The 13309-nt window shown below is 30.4% G+C and overlaps 1 long non-coding RNA gene across 1 annotated transcript in view; it reads left to right on the top strand.

The window, feature by feature from the left end:
* Positions 1-11453, top strand: part of LOC136795393 (uncharacterized) — an 82716-nt gene extending 71263 nt beyond the window's left edge. The window contains exons 2-3 of the long non-coding RNA XR_010842977.1: positions 9637-9794; positions 10491-11453. This is a non-coding gene — a long non-coding RNA (uncharacterized lncRNA). The remainder of the gene's footprint in view (positions 1-9636; positions 9795-10490) is intronic.
* The last annotated feature ends 1856 nt before the right edge of the window (positions 11454-13309 follow it).

Genomic DNA, 13309 nt, shown 5'->3' with positions numbered 1-13309 from the left:
TTTTTTTTATTTTAGTATGTATGAGATCATTTATCAATATTACCTATTGCCCACAACTGTGTGGCAGATTGTAATATCTATCAATAAATAAATCTAATTAAAAAAAAAAAAAAAAAAAAAAACTAGTTTCCTAGAGATTCGCCGACGCACCCACGAGTGATCTATTGTCTGTGTTCAAGATCCAAGGACATTTAACAATACCACCAATGATAATGATAGCTGGTGATTACATGACCATGGAACATTTTCAAATCAGACTTGACAAATACAAAACAACAGAGTGTGTTTGTCAAGTCCGATTACAAGATTTGGTGAGATTAGTTTATAAATTAGCTTACAATTATCGGTTTTAGTGTTCATGAAACAAGAAGTGCTTAGAAAATTGAAAACTTTAATTAAGGGTAAAATTACAACGAAGTGTTGTTCGCTGATTCGTTAACTCAACCTGGCCAGGGTTCAATGCTTAGACACGTCTAGGCTTTTACTATTCCTTCTTCCAACCATAATTTCTCTCTTTATTGTCTGGTATTTTTTCCTCAAGAAAAAAAATTTTCATGGTGGCAATTTTAATTTAATATCACTTATAACTTTACAAAAGTTGTCTTAACTCATATATTTTCATCGTAGGCTCCTTGGCATTGTTTTCCCCAAAGAATAGGGGCTGATCCTGAACACAAGTAGCATTATAAGGATTTTTTTCCCAAGAAAATGCATACATGAGATACAGCATTCCAAAACTCGCGAAGAACAGTTAAAATGTTTAAATTTTCTTAAATTAATTAACAGATTTGATACAAGGGGTCATTTATCATAAAATAAATGATATTTCAAAAACAGCCAATTTACATGCAATTTTACTGATTTGGTAGAAATTATTTTATCTCTTGATAACATTGTACCAAAAATTATAATTAAAAAATAATGAACCTGGCTTATTTTAGTATGCAATAGATTGCTCGGTATGGATGCATAAAATTTACTTATAAATTTGTAAAACTTAATTTTCAGTATTATACATGCTCAATATTTATTAAAAATAATCCTAAAAAATATAATAAGAATTTTTAGTGCTGATTTAAAAAGAAGAAGCTCAGATCAATTTTTTGTTCTTTTTTTGTAGAACTTTATCTCTGATTATTACACAAATCCTACATTAACTATTACAATATAAATTTTTTTTAGACGTTAAAATATACATATACAAAATATCTCAATTAATTCTTCGGATTTGGGATGTCTGAAATGTTGAATCAAAAGCCCTTTCCGTATATCTACAACGTATTGCCCAATCAAAAAACTGCGACACTTTATCCACAGGGGAACAACTATAATGAAGAGAGTAAGTTACAATGAAAACTGAAGCTAAAAAGGCGGCTCTTTTACCGAACTACAGGTGCATGGCAGAGAAATAGGGAAGGAGTATGTGCCAATCACGGGCAGCCTTCTGTTTCAGTTTAGATTACAATTGTCAACATTCCTATTAACCTGAACGTATATCTGAGCTCCGAGGGTGTGGTTAACTTGGCCTCACTTTCCACTTAAAAAAGAATGGGGTACGTCACTTCTCTTACATCAAAACTGTAAGGTTATTAACTGTTAAAATAATTTGTTTGATGTAGATAAGTTATATAAGATGGTATACAACTTATCGACAGCAAAATATTGGGTTTAATCCAATCTTTGTGGCATCCGAGTGTACCCATAGAGGATAATCCTCTGTCTAGAGTCGATCCTTGCCTGGTGGAAAATGAAATAATTGTTTTGCTACAGTAATGCTCCTGACCAACTGTTAATATAAATCTTCTTCCCGTTTTACCAAGTGAACTGATATGCTGAATATTATTTCTTGACAAGAGACTAAAATGAAGCACAGCATTATTATTTCATCATAGGATGTGAAAATTTTCCGCACCAAGTACAACCACCTTAATGTTATAACATTTTTGAATAGTACAATCTGATTAATTTAATTTAATTAAGAAATCTCTTCCGAAATTTATCTGGCTTTTGGAACCTCTTCAGATGTACTATATATACTTTGATTCATCATATAATATGTTACTTAACAGCTTACGAAACCTGATCTGGTAAATTTAGTTATATTTACTTGTTTATTTTATGATAAAGCTCTTATAATTATTAATTTAGTTCCTATCAACATGATTGGTTTATTTGTGAGCAGAGTTCAAGGTTACTTATGGACATGAACTAATTGTCATTATTTTTAGAATCGTACTTCTGACTTTTGCTCGATGTAATGTACAAACATAACTCCACATTTTGTTGTGGAGAGAGGAGCTTCGAACAATATAGCCTCTCATAACATCCTTTAATCATATTATATACAGTATATTTTATATAACATATTTATTAAATATATATACTGAATATATAGCATATTTTTATTGGTCAATAGATCCATTTTTCTGAATTAAAAATGGGTCTACTGAAATGAAACACTCATAAAATAGCTAATAAAAACACAGGATTTATAAAAACACTTCTTTTTTTTTTTACTGTTGTGGTGAAAAATAAAAATAATTATTTTGCCGTTTCTCTTTTGTTTAATTTTAACCTGGCTAAGCCCCTAATAAATTATAACATTCAGAAATCCATGTTTTCAGAAGATTTACTTCATTATGTTTATTCTGCTTTTTGATTTTTTATTATTATTTTTTTTTATTTATTTATTTAATGTAATTTACAACTGTTCAAATAATAAATACAATCAGTGGAATGTTATAAATCTGTGGAATGTTTTATTAACTCCTGAAAATCTTGGGAAGGAACCATCCGTTGGTAGTACTTCAAGCATTAAATTAAATTAGAAGGACCCGTGGCCATCATCTTTTCAGACGCCTCGGAGGATTATGAGGGTTTGTTAAGGATGAGTGATTAAGAACTAATGGATTAGGATGGGTTAGGAGTTTGGAATGAAAAGGCGCGTATCTGTTTTGGGCCAAATCTGCAACGAATGAAATGTTAAGGTCTTCGTGGATGAGTTTATTTGTAACGTAATAAGGAGCATCAAGGATTTTACGTAGGATTTTGGATTATAAGGAATTTGATGGTTTGGTAGAGCCCCAGAGCTCAATTCCTTATGTCCAAATTGGTCTGATTATCATCGTGTATTATAATTTTTTGTAGTGTAAGGAAAGTTTAAAGCGTTTGTCAAGAAGCTGTTGTAGCAATCGAAATCGACAAGCAGTTTCTTGTCGTTTTATTGGTGTATGTGGGTTCCATGTGAGTCTCTTGTCAAGATGGAGTCCTAAGTATCGACTCTGTTCAACAGGCGTTAGTGGAGTACTTAGAAAGAATACTGTAGAACAGGAGGGTAGAGGTTTACGAAGGAGAGTAAAAGTGATCTGGTGGGATTTGTCAGGATTTATTTTGATTCTCCAGTTTTGACACCATGGATGTCATGTGTGTCTGTATTGTTTGTGATGCATTAGTAGGGTCGTTGTTTACAGAGAGTATACATGTGTCATCAGCGTATGTTGTTAGGACTGTGTTAGGGTGGGATGTCAGCTGTATAAACCGTGTAAAGGATAGGACCTAAGATACTATCTTGAGGAACACCGTCGGACTGAGAAAAGAGAGATGAGTAGGCTAGGTTATGATTTACTTTATAGGTTCTATCAGAGAGGTAGGAACGGATTAAAAGGAAATAGATTTTTTATTAATTTTGATTTTATCATGTTTATTATTACATGAAATATTATTTATCATTTCTTTAATTATCATTTTTACTTTCCCAATTAAATTAAAACTTTTGTTGAGTATATTCAATATATAAGGAGGACGGAGAGTAAATAATAATAATTTATAAAATAATTAGAATTTATAATAACATTAATTTTTCAGATCTCTTTGCAGACATATAGTTGAATTTACGCTATGTCCTTTAAAAAGGAGGTGGCTGACGATTTCGTAAAATTAATATTTAAATGTTTAAAGTCAAACAATATACAAGAAGAAATATTTCTACAAAACTATTGAGGTGTGATGTGATATATCGGCATTTTTGAAAGATATGACTAGTTTATTGTTATTTCAATAAATTTCGATGGCGTTTGTTTTATGATAATGTAGGAATAACTGAATTTCATGTGGCCTATTCTCAGCCTAGTCAATATGAACTCTTCTCTACGACATTTCAAGCTGGAGATCCCCCCGCTTAACTTCCTTTTTTATTTTATTTGTGGGGCTTCAGCTAGTACATTATCAACTATTTCCACAAGACTTGGACCCAATATAAATTTAACCTGACATATCCAGCTTTGGAAGAGGCATTACGTAGGCCTAGATGCAGGATATTTTAGGGAGTTTTGCAATATATCTGTCGCTCAACCAAATCTACGCTTTAGTATTCACAAAACTGTGGAATTATCTTTAATAATTATCTATGATACAATGAACAATATAGAAAACTTGCTATTACTCTTCATTTTTAATAAAACTTTTGAACAATTTGTTTATTAATATTAATTATTAAAAATACCAATTAACTTATACATTAATAAATAAAATATTGAAATAAACTGATGATAATGCATTAACGTACTGTAGCAATCATACATTAAATACTAAAAATATTGATAGAAACTTCTGATATCTTAGTAAACTCAAACTTTCTACCATTATTGGATGTGGTCATGGCTTTCTCTTTGAACCATAAAAGCTAGCTGAACTAACAACCATAATCTACTCAGCTCATATACATCTCGTGAACAAATCAGAATTTGAAGAAGGAATGGAACAATCAAATTTGAACTACGAATCATTTAAATTAGTTCGAATAATTAGAAAATTCAAAATTTTGATAATAAAAAAAATATTATGTAATTTAAAATATTACCGTCTAAACTCAAAAACATCATAGCTGAAATATAATTAAATTCCTTTTTTATTTATTTTTTTTAATAAGCTAATAATCATGTTTCTTATAAGCTAATCTTCGCACATTACGTAACTCAACACTTATAATTAAAGAAAAAAAATATTCAGGTGATATATAATAATCTCATTTCGATTATTACATTTTCTATATATAAATGTTACGCTCATTTATTGGATACTTAAGTCAATTTTAAATTATATGAGAGTTTAGTTGATATCATCCCAATTTATATAACACTCAAGGGGCCATATCGTATTAGGATATAGTTTCACAAGAGGAGATCATTACAGAAAAAAATATGAGTACCCAATCATTCCCGCCCCTTTAAAACCCCCATCCCTTTGGAAACATTTTCTTAAAACAGTAAGAGGAGACTTAAGATATTAATTAAATCAAGCAATATTTAAAAAGTGGCTAATATTTAAAAAACGGTGTGAAGCTATCGGATAATAAAACCTATAATTTACTTTACTATGAATAAAGCCCATATATCCGAAACGATCATATCCTAAGTTTCATAAAAACATAGAGGATTAACTATTTTGAAAAACTATTTGTTAAATTTTGTGCGAGAATCAATTGGTACTTGGTGTAGAGTACTAAGTGGAAAGTTTTGGTAAAATTGTTTCCAGTTACTTACCTCATTTATTAATTTTTTGTGACCACGAATCTAAAGTTGATCAGTACTATTTTCAAAAGAAAATTTGATAAATAATTAAAAACCATTAAAAATAACATTTTTTTTTTTTTTGGTTTATAACTTTCAAAGGGAGATTCTATAAGATAAAAACGAGTCAATTACGTTTAGTTCAAGTTACTACAATTTGTGTACAATTACGGTTTCCATGCGAAGGGCCGTGAAAAAATTGTTATGAATCAGTAATTTTTAGTAAATAGCATTAATCACCTTTTTTAAAAAATACTTTTCGATTATAACTCGAAAGTAAGTATTTTAAAGTAAACATTATCTTGAACATTGAAAAAGCAGATAAAATTGTCTACATTCTATATAAATAATTTTTGCAGTTTCTGAATATTTATGTGAAAAACAAAGACGAATGCACGACGAAGTCAACCACCTCCTTTTTAAAGGACATAACGTAAATTCATAACTATATTTCTGTAAAGAGATCTGAAAAATTAATGTTATTATAAACTCCTATCAAGGTCCTCCGGTTGTCAAATTTTGTTACTATACATTTTATTTTGTTAATTTATTTTATAAGGTGCTCCATTCCATAATTTTTTTTTTCTCTTTCTCTTTTCTTATTCTCTTTCGTATTTAGAACTGAAACCTTGTTCTTTCTTTGAGGCCGACGATTCCCTAAAAGATTTTGTTCCCGCTCAAATATTTCAGACATCCTTTCGACTAAGGAAGATAGTTAGTTCCCTCTTTAAATCCATGCAGGAATATCATCCCACTCCTGTTGCACCTACTTCTTTAACAGAACTTTCCACACTGGTTAATACTGCTAAAATTGATGAAAGCCGAATTGTCAAAGCAAGATTGCCCTAAATAAATATGCCTGATTTTGGCCGCAATTCAACTGAGTGGCCTTAATTTCTTGTAACATTCAATGCGCCCTCTTAATCAGGCATGGAAAAATTTATTTTCATAACTTCCTGCCTCAAAGTTACTGCTCACTCTTTGATCAGTAAGGTGTATGTCACTGGAAATAGTTATCACCAAGCCCGAAATATTTTAAAGGCGCATTTGACTACATAACTTCAACATGTATTTGACTAACCCTCCAGTGGTAGACCAATAAGTCTTTTGAATCGTTGATATCTTCAGTGGTCGAGGGAATTGAATCTCTGAAGCTTTTGAAAATCGAAAATCAAGACGATTTTATTTCTTCATTCCTTTTACTTCGAAATTTAGACAATAACACCGGAATGGCATATGAAAAGAAATACTTTGACTTGGAATTCCCTACTTACAGCAATTTTAGTCTTTTAAATTGAATTGTAAATAGGATTGTTTAAAATATTTTATTTTTAGTTTAGTTTTTATTTATTTTTATTTTTTTATGTAATTATCTTTTATTATTATTATTTCCTCTTTAATTTCTTATTTTGCTGTAATTTAATTTATATATTTGTAAATATGGTATGAATGAGCTCGATGTTCCATGTACCATTGCTTAAAAATATCACAGAATGTTATATTAAAAAAAAAAAAATAAAAAAAAAAATAATTGATATGCCTTAGTAAGGGGGTGGCAAAATGTTTCTCTGCCCCGGGCGGCTGACCCACGCAACGCCACAGTACCTGTTTTCACTTCTAAACGAGTAACTAGGAAAGTGGTGGAACATTATATATTATGCACATATTTATAAAGAATTAGAAAAGACTTTCGGCAGTTTGTGTTCGAGTCTGTAATGAAAAAGTCATTAGGCATGTTCTGAAATGAATACAGAAATAATGAGGACCCACTGGGGAAGAACATAGCGGAGATGCTGGCCCGTGAAGTCATTCGTTGCTTTCTAAGAGGGGGCGTTTGTCTGACGTCAGCATCAATTTTTAACGTCTTGGAAGTTTGGTTTCTGTCGGAACCTGAGAATAATTATCTAGGTTATTCACATAAAATAAGGCAGCAAAGCTTAAGTTCCCTACTACAACGGTACCCAAATTCCGTTGCCGAAAATCCCCCACGAATTAGCCCATTAGTACACTGCATACCTTAAAGTATAGGAGCCCAAAGCATAAAATCCGGCCTGTAGAAACATACATCTGCTAATAATTTTAAACATTAGTTTCTATCACACATAACACGGAAACACATGTCTAGCAGTTATAAACCTCTAACTAATTAGGTGTCTAATTTAAAACAGTAACGCATCAGGTATTTTTTTTTCTTTTTCCTCTTTAACTTCTAATGGTAAATCTTAGCGAAAACGTTATTGAGTGACAAATTAAACAGCGTATATTAGTTTACATTCTGCGTCGAATAAGTATCATGATCTATGAATTCGGTTAATTAGTATGTCCTAATCCTCAGTAAACAAAAAAACAATTTTTTTTCTTCAGATTTTGACTAAGACTGTGATAAATATTCCAAATTTGGCACGGAAACACTTTTCTGATGGCTCTAAAATGGTTACTAAGCAGCTAATTAGCTTGATAAAATAATTAATAATAAATCTTCTTTCGGTTTCTAAAAATTTCTTTCGGTTTTTTGTCTATGAGTTCTAAATGTTAGACCCTAGTAAAAACATTACAAAGAACAACCATTCCTTCAGCCATAATATTTTTAACGTAAATCTAGACCAAAACAAAGTATCAGAACTGCCCATTTTTTTCAGTTGTTTCGTTTCCTAGACTATACCTGGCTGACATTTTTAATTTGGGAGACAAACACTTTTCATTTCAGGTTGGAAGCAAGATTATGTTTTGTATGTCCATACCTCCGAATGAAGTCACAAGTATTAGTCTTATATGTTGAGAAGTTCAAATATCCTCGGAATAATAACTATTCTTCTTTCATTAATGAGTCACAAAATGAAAATGTTGACCCCCCCCCTCCCCAACCAGGGACTGTATAGTTCCCCAAATGGAGGACTTAAGCTAAATAATAACTATTTTAACTATAAAAAAAAAATCCAAGTAAGGATCCTAGTTACTGCTTCATGAAAGTACAAATTTAAAAGACCATTATGTATACTTTTCAAAATATATTTATGACTGTATGACCTCAACACTTACTTTAAGGGAAGAACGAATCCTAAATACTTTCTTGTGTGGCACTGGTGTTTGTGAATGACATAAAGAGAGAGGATACTCCTAGATGTTATTTCTACTTTTCTAGAAAAAGTTAATTTACTCTTTTAGCCAGTAGCAATACTGCTAGTTCTGTTGGTCACCACTCTAGAACCATTATGGGCCAAACTGAGACCACCTAATTGCTAAAACATGAACCACTGCAAACATCAGCCAAACTCTCTTTGCATATTAATTTGTAATACTTGTGTAAATACTTAAACCTAAACTTGTTTGTTACCATTCATTGGATTTCTGTATTTATAAACATATTATTTCAATTAATAAAGATCAGGATAGAATCTTCTGATCCTCTAAAAGCTAACATATTATGATTATCATCTCTGGATGGGATTTTTAAGCCCAGAGGTACTACTAGCAGAAACCTGACTAAACTATACTATCCACCTTACGGAGTAATGTCCATCGGAGACAATGAGTAATAATAAACATTACTGGATAAGTATATTCTATCAATATTTTTGGGAATTATGCACTGTGTTATTATTCCACTCTGTATTTCTAGACCTCTCTTCCTTCCTATATCCTCAGTATTTTTGCTAGGATATATAGCAAACACATGTAGAACTGGCTACCTCCCTGATTTCTTCAATCCTGAGGTGGCAGGGTAGGAAAGGCTCCAAAAACATGATTAACATTACCCTATAACTCCTTTCTTCTCTTCCACACCCTTCCCTTCCCCAACTATTTTCTTGACTTCTGACTGTTTTTTGTTATTTACTATTATCTTCATCTATAACTGTTAATTGTTTTATTTTTCTAATTCTCTGTACAATCATCTCGAGGAGGCCCCTCATCTCCAAATTTTTATAATCAAATCCCACATGGAACGGGCACACAAGATAAATATCAATGTACACCTTCAAGTACCAATGGTAGAAAAAGGTAGTAAACAAATTGAATTATGCAATCATACATAATACAACCTATTAATTTAATGTGTTTTCTGTTTTAGAGGGATCAGAAAAAAACTGGTTACCATCTCAACTTTAAGCAAATACCTTACAGAGTAGTATCTGTTTCTACAAGAATCTAAGAAAACACTTTTAGGACATTACCTACATGATTGCAAGCAAAATGTCTTAGGCATTTTCCATTCTGTGAGGATTTAAGGTGAATACCAGTAAAATTTGCCAATATTTCTATCTATTAACCTCCTATCTAGCATACTAGCATACTGAACATGCATTGTCATTTCCAACGACTACAACTTTACAATTTACTTTTATTTGGATTTAATTTTAGAACAGAAATAATTTTATTTGTTTCCAAAATCAAATTCATGTCTTTATTGCTCATTTTGACCTCAGAAGGAATAGAATTAAATGTTAACAATATAAATGAAATCATATTGTTACGACAGTGCTAAATGAAACTCTGTATGAATCTGGGTCAAGTAGTCTGGGTTTGAAATTCTGAAATGAAAAGAAATAATTAAAGGTGCTTAATCAAGGGGCACATTATAGTGTTGCAGTATGATAAGTTTTTAATTACCTACTTAATTGAATAAAAGAAATTAGTGCATTATTATAAAATGTAATAATACAGCAAGTAATTAATTTATTATTAATAAATTCTTATACCAACTAAATTTAATTTATACTAATGATATAATAAAATTAATATTTTGATAATTGTGCTAAGTGGGATGAGCTACAACAAATTTGTGAGGGATATAGTGACCAAACTCTTTGAGCATAAATTAAGTTCTCTTTAAATTTCAGTACAAAATCTACATATAAAAATTATTATCCAAAATATAAGCTATCCCATCACTATCCATTACTATAACCCATCTTTGTGACACAGGTTGAAGGTGCTGATTCTAGTTCTTGGTTTTCGAGGCAAATTACTCTTCACATCCTGATTTGATATCATTGTTGTTTTAAAATTGCTGGCTTAAAATACCTTGATTGTGAAATGCCAGGGCTGTAAATAGAGTGGGGAACTATGCTAACAACTTCCATTTCTGAGAATTTTTCTTTGACCAAGTGTGAACTATGGACGGGTGTGTATCATTGGGTCATAAATTTCTGAATGGTGGCCTACTCAAACCTTTAAGAGCCCCTTTTCAGCTGATAATATTTGGGTCTTCACAACAGACTTGAATAATTCAGAATCATCCATCACTGATACACTACATAATCTAGGCTTATCTTGAAGATTGTTGTTCCAAGAATGAGACATCTGAATAAAAATGTTTTGTTACCATGGACCGGATTTTTACCTTTTATTGCACTAAGTTCTTCAGCCTCTAAATAAAGTCTTTGACTTCTTAATGTTGGGAATATTTCACTATAACATGAAGATTTGAGGAGTCTAATGAAAAGCAACATTATTTAGAATGGAAAGAAATAGATAATCAACTATAAATTGATTTGGTCAACAAAAATATTTATTTTCTGAAATCATCAGCTAATTCTCATCAATAGTTTCCAGCCACTTCAATTATTCAAGAAGATTTTTTTCCCGGATTCTTACATTTACCTAAGAAGTAATGGAATTGCAGTCCCAGTCTACCTTGTCCATTGATCTTTGTCTCTTTTAAGTTTTCTCATCTCTGGAATGTTCAAACTCAGGTATTCAGACTACATACACCTTTGTCTGCCACACAGATTTCTGATTTCCCGTCTCACTTCCAAGAACCAGATTTGCCCAAACCAGTGGTTGCGAATGCCATTCACTGCTCATGAGGGATGAAATGCACTTCAGAAGATGACTTTCAAGGTCCTCAAGAGAAGAATTGTTTCATCTACAAAGAGGAGAGGAGTCTTCCACAGCTAATTTTATCTTGAAATCTCTTCAAATAAAAATAGTTCATAATATTACTATTTGAGTTTAATTTGACCACACCCGGACCATATTCCATTTATTATAAATAAAGTATGTGGTTTATAATTTACTGATTTCGTTATTCCTTTTTAAATTCTATTTTCATATGTTGCAGTAAACTTCTATTGGTATCATTTACTAAAAGAGTCCTGAATAAAAACATATTATATAATATATTTAAGCTGTTGAAAGAAAAGGGGTACTACACATGTCAATAAAATCATTTTGAAAACATCATTCTATAAATTTTCTATATAATTGTTCATGAAATGTCTTCATCTTTACATTAAAATAGCTCTGTAGAATTAACACATGTTTGAAATAATAAAAACCTTGCACAATCTCAACAATAATAGAATAAAACAATAATCTCGCATAAATTATTTCATTTAGAGTTTTTGTACTGCAACTTATGTTCACAACACACTTTCGATAAACCGTTTTTTTTTTTTTAAATAAGAGATTGTTTTGTTTTATTTTATTTTTCTTTCTCTTTTCAAATTCTTCTCTTGTAATAATAAATAAGAATATTTCTAACTAAATAAATGATTGAAAGATTTTTTATCTGTATATTATTATATCTGTATGATGTCTAATAAATGTAAGAAGTCAAATACATTCTATTTTGGATGAGAAACCATCATGAAATCCCATTAGTCTTGCTAAGAAGGTCTGATAACAGAATACTCATGATATGAGTTTTAAAGATAAAATTATTTTTAAATTTTTACAATGGAGTACAACCAAGATTATATTTACTTATTGTATGTTATGAATATCAATAAATAAATTTAAAAAAAAAAATACAAGATAGTGTAAAATAATGAGTGTATTTCATTATCTTTCTTTACTACCTTCTATTTTAAGTATTATTTTTTAACACTTTTGGCTGGATACTTACTTAACTGCAAGTAAACTTCACTAACATGCATGAATAGGAAAAATTTGTACGATAAGTTCAAACATCCAAGTGACTTGAAATGTCAAATTTCAATTATAAACCCCTTACCTTTCCTATCGGAATTGCATAATCTATGTACAAGAATGTGTAAGGTACAAGCAACATTAATAATTCTTCATGATGTTTTTGAGATTTTAAGCAGAATCTAAGACAAATTATTGAGTAGGAAAAATAAGTTAATGTGAAAGACCTTAAATTTTCCAGAAATTTTAATACCTGACACCGAAAATCAGTCAGTATATTTTATCAATTATAAAATATTGATGATTATTATCACAGTTAAAGAACGCAATTTCACAAATTTGAGCTCGCTTCCCATCGAAAAATATTTTTATTTTGCTATTGGAAAATTGCTATGTAGTTATGCCTAATAAATAAAAAAAAAAAGATATACTCATTAGTGTTTTGATATGTTAAAATTTATGATTTAAAATTAAAAAAAATTAAAAAATTGATCAAAAGAAAGTTTTAGTATCTCTGCTGGTTATCTGGTTCCATGCAGGTCTTCCGGTTAGGGATATCATCACAGCAGCAAGGAGGTAAGAAATTGGTTTAATCAAAAATTTAATTATTTATTTTAATAAATAATATTTGTTTAATTGAATCAACTTTTAAAGTATAAATTCAAAGTATTACCATACAAAAATTATTACGTATGTCAAATCATAAAAACTGTGTTAGTAAAATTGGTTTCTGTTGGAACTTGATACGTTACTACCACAGAAATTACTTAGGTATATGTATATTCAAATGTTTATGTTTTCAAAATAGATTCTAGAAAGATATATGTTTATTTTTTTTTCCAAATATTATTTCGCTTCATTTGACTTGATAG

Source organism: Halyomorpha halys, unplaced genomic scaffold (assembly GCF_000696795.3).
Source record: "Halyomorpha halys isolate HHAL.00 unplaced genomic scaffold, Hhal_1.1 Scaffold71.1, whole genome shotgun sequence".
Classification (NCBI taxonomy): domain Eukaryota; kingdom Metazoa; phylum Arthropoda; class Insecta; order Hemiptera; family Pentatomidae; genus Halyomorpha; species Halyomorpha halys.
The sequence above is the reverse complement of the archived record's forward strand: the minus strand, read 5'-3'. Positions and strand labels throughout refer to the sequence as shown.